Source organism: Spermophilus citellus (assembly GCF_964194105.1).
Source record: "Spermophilus citellus genome assembly, chromosome: 5".
NCBI classification, from domain to species: domain Eukaryota; kingdom Metazoa; phylum Chordata; class Mammalia; order Rodentia; family Sciuridae; genus Spermophilus; species Spermophilus citellus.
In genome coordinates, this window is record NC_138186.1 from 84,078,423 (window position 1) to 84,083,203 (window position 4,781).

General features: G+C 38.2%; 1 pseudogene across 1 annotated transcript; it reads left to right on the forward strand.

Moving 5' to 3' along the window:
- The first annotated feature begins 2,594 nt into the window (after positions 1 to 2,594).
- Positions 2,595 to 3,128, forward strand: LOC308649436 (large ribosomal subunit protein uL30-like; annotated as a pseudogene). The gene has a single exon. The product of its transcript is annotated as a large ribosomal subunit protein uL30-like (transcript).
- Positions 3,129 to 4,781: the final 1,653 nt, after the last annotated feature.

The following is a 4,781-nucleotide window of genomic DNA, read 5'->3' on the forward strand; positions in this document are numbered from 1 at the left end:
AATGTTTGACAAACTTTATATTTTTAAGTATGAATCATTAACAAGCAATATTAAATACTATTTTTTTTTTGACACTGGAGATTGAACCCAGGGGCATTATGCCACTGAGCTACAACCACAGCCCTTTTTATTTTTATTTTGAAAGGGGGTTTCACTAAGTTGCAGAGGCTGTCAATCCTACTGCCTCAGCCTACTGAGGTGTGTTTCCAAAATATTTGTAGAGAGTGCAAATAGCTCCCTAACACCAGTCAAATAATGCTCACTCTCCCTCCCCAGTGAGGGAGGCAGAGTTGCAATGCGAGTTAATGAGAGTTCCTCTTTTTCCTGCTGGAACCATGGAGGGTTTGAGGGTGCTGAAGAAATCAACACATATATGAAAAAATGTTCAACATCTCTAGTAATTAGAGAAATGCAAATCAAAACTACTCTAAGATTTCATCTCATGCCAGTCAGAATGGTAGTTTTCAAGAATACAAAGAACAATAAATGTTGATGAGGATGTGGGGGGAAGGCACACTCATTCATTGCTGGTGGGACTGCAAATTGGTGCAACTAACCTGGAAAGTAGTATGGAGATTCCTCAAAAAATTTGGAATGGAACCACCATTTGATCCAGCTATCCCACGCCTCAGTCTATACCCAAGGGACTTAAAATCAGCATACTATAGTAATGCAGCCACATCAATGTTTATAGCAGCATTGTTCACAGTAGCTAAACTGTGGAAGAAACCTAGATACCCTTCAATAGATGAATGAATAAAGAAACTGTTTATATATACACAATGACATATTACTCAGCATTAAAAGAGAATAAAATTATGGCATTTGCCAGTAAATGGATGGAATTGGAGAATATCATGCTAAGTAAAGTAAGCCAATTCCAAAAAACCAAAGGCTGAATGTTCTATCTCATAAGTAGATGCTGATCCCTAATAAGGGACACATGGGAATAATGGAGGAACTTTCATGGGACAAAGGGAAGGGAGAGGTGGGAAGGGACATGGAGGTAGAAAAGATGGTAGAATGAGATGGACATCATTACTCTAGGTACATTGTATGATGCACATATAATGAGATTCTACATCATGTACAACCAGGGAAATGTAAAGTTGTGCTGCAATTGTATACAATGAATCAAATTGCATTCTGCTGTCATATATACCTAATTTTTAAAATTTAAAAAAAAAACTCAAAAAAAGTTCCTGCTGTGCCAGAAATCCTTAAGAAAAAGTGATACAGAATTCAGGTATGACAATGTGAGGGGAAAAAAAAAAAAAGTAGGTCACATTAGATTGGGTAGAGAGAAGTGATGGGAGGAGATGGGAGGGGAAGGACAGCCGAATAAAATAGACATTATTATTGCTGTGGGTATATATGTGACTGCATGACCAATGTAATTCTGCAAACTGTACACTCAGAAAAATGAGAAATTATATCCCATCTGATTCAAATGTATGATATGTTAAGATCATTGTACTGTCATGTGTAACTAATTAAAACAAATATAAAAAAAGAAAAAGTAAAAGCCTGGTTTATTTCACTTAGCATGATATTCTCCAGTTTCATCCATTTACCAGCAAATGCTTTTTATAGCTGGGTAATATTCCATTGTATGTGTATGTATGTATATATATACAATATTCCATTGTATGTATATGTGATATATATATATATATATATATATATATATATATATATCACATTTTCTTTATCCATTCATCTGTTGTAGGACACCTGTCTAGGTTGGTTCGATAGCTCAGCTGTTGTGAACTGAGCTGAAATAAGTCAGTACCAAAAAACCACATGCAGAATGTTCTCTCTGATATGAGGATACTAACCCACAACAAAGGAGGTTGAGGAGAGGAAGAATAGAAGTTCATTGGACTATACAAAGGGGAATAAAGACAGTGGGGATGGGAATAGAAAAGACAGTAAAATGAATCTGAGGTAAACACAATAATGGAGTCCTAATTGGAAGAGGTTTTACTTCTAAGTATGTATAGTATGTCAAAATACACTCTTCTGTCATGTATCTCTAGAAAGAACAAAGAAATAAATAAATAAGAAAAGTGAAGGAATTTCACAGTGCTGAGAGCCACAGAGTCTGGATGGCGCCAGAAGGAGTGGTTAAGAGGTGATGCCAGCGAGCCATTAAGATGATGATAATTAAGTTATAATTGCTGTGACTGGATGATGCTGGATTGGGACAGGCTGTGTAATAGGGTGGCTCCAGGAATAGGGTGGTTCCTGCTGCCTCGGGAACCTGCCACTTTGGAGTTCCCCTTGAGTTCTCACGGGCTTCTGAGGGAGAGAGGGCTCGGAGCCCGGTGGAGAGCTGGGAGAGTTCCCGGGGAGTGTGCGTGGAGTGCTGGTGGAGTTCGGCAATAAAGAGTTGCTGTTTTGAACCTACAAGTGCTTCCTGGTTATTTGTGCCCAGCCAGACTGCGGCATCACGGAGCTGAAGGTAAATCACCCAAGAAAGAAGTTTGCCCAAAAGATGTTTTAAAAGTCAAGGAAGAAACTTATCTATAAAAAAAAAAAAAGCCAAGCATTGCCACAAAGATTATAGGCACATGTACAGAATGGAGATTTGAATGGCTAGAAAATTTGGCAACTTCTGTGTACCTGCAGAACCAAAATTGGCATTTGTCATCAAGATCAAGTATCAATGGTATGGGTGCAAAGGTTATTAAGGTGTTGCAAATTCTTCTCCTTTACCAGATCTTCAATGCCACCTTCATTAAGCTCAACAAGGCTTCAATTAACAAGCTGAGGATTGTGGGACCATATATTGCATGGGGGTATCCAAATCTGAAGTTAATGAATGAACTAATCTACAAGCATTGATATGGCAAAATCAGTAGGAAACAAATTGCCTTGACAGATAACGCTTTGATTGCTTGATCGCTTGGTAAATATGGCATCATCTGCATGGAGATCTGATTCATGAGATCTACACTATGGAAAACACTTCAAAGAGGCAAATAACTTTGTGTGGCCTTTCAGGTTATATTCTCCACGAGGTAGAATGAAAAAAAAAAAAAAAAAAGACCACCTATTTTGCAGAAGGTGGAGATGCTTGTAACAGGGAAGACCAGATCAAGAGGCTTATTAGAAGGATGAACTAAGGTATCTACCGTGGTATTTTTGTAATATGGTCGTTTAATAAAACAGTACCTGTTCTCAATGTAAAAAAAAAAAAAAAACCTTAATGAGAGCACTAATGCAGGGGCTTTAATTTATCCCTAAAGTATATTATGAATGTCACTAATTGACAACTGATAAAGAATTTTTTCTTTTTTAAAATCAATGTATTGACTTATTTTTTCAGTTTTTACAAAAGAGGATCTTTTTAAGTTTAGAACTACACAATCATCTTATTATAATTAACCTCAGAAAACCCAATTTTTATTTTGTCAGGTTTCTTTATGTTATTCTGTTTGATATCCAAAAGAACAGTCACAATATGTTTGAATTCTCAAAATTTAGAGAGTGTCAACAAACCTTAATATTTTTAAAAAAAAACATATGATAACATTTTTATATGCCTTTTCTTGTATTTACTTATTTTTATGTGGTGCTGAGGCTTGAACCCAGTGATTCACACATGCTAGACAAGTGCTCTACCACTGAGCTACAACCACATTCCCAAAACCTGAATATTTCTATTATTTTTCCCTTTATAAATTATCAGAGCAAATATTTTTTGTCAATGATGGTCATTCCAAGAAACCCAAATAAAAGACATTTTAATGTTGTGATGATTTTGGACTTGGAATCTAGATTTTAGAAAAGAAAATAAAAACTTTTTTTTATGTTACTTGGGATTGAACTCAGGGCCTCACACTCATCACCTAGCTATACTCTCCCCCACCCCACCCCAAAATAAAAAGGTATGTCTCAGACTAGAGTACTAGTTGGTTAAAATGATAGAAAATGTATAAAACGGAGGTGTATTTTGAAGTTAGAGCCAACAGCAATTTCTGATTTCAAGATTTGGGGCAAGTGTCTCAAAAAATGTTTCTAAAAATTAAAGACTGAGAACTACCTCAGTTTCTTTCTTCCAGTTCCCTCTGCAGAACCCCGAAGATCAGAAACAGTAACAATTTGAGGCCTCACCTAGGACAACCTCCTGGGAGGTACTCAACTGAGGTAAGCTTCCACCACTCCCATCAAGGGCCAAGTAAGTTGGACAGCCAGGTGGGACCTGCCTGTGGCCATGGAAAGTCTCCTAAATACCCACCCAATCATTTTTCATTGCAGGCTGCTGTGCCAAGAGTGGATGCAGCCAGGGAACACTCTGGTACCTCCTCCTAGTCTTCCCCCCAGGTAAGACAGTGGGAGGAGCTACCTCAGTGGTGACTGTATGCTTGAATCTATCCACAGGATTTGCTTCTCAGAATACTTGGATTTTGGTGATGGGAGACGTAGACCTGAGAAGGGAGCCCCTGATGACCTTTTCTGAAGACACACGTGCACCTCCTGGGAAAGTATTTTGCAAGATTTGAAGCCTGGAGTTTTTCCCCTTTCTTTTTTTTTTTTTTTTTTTTAAGAGAGAGCGAGAGAGGAGAGAGAGAGAGAATTTTTAATATTTATTTTTTAGTTCTCGGCAGACACAACATCTTTGTTGGTATGTGGTGCTGAGGATCGAACCCGGGGCCGCACGCATGCCAGGCGAGCGCGCCACCGCTTGAGCCACATCCCCAGCCCTCCCCTTTCTTCTTGCTATCTATCTCTCCCATCTCTTCTATCTCTCCTCTATCTTCTGCCCCATTCTCATT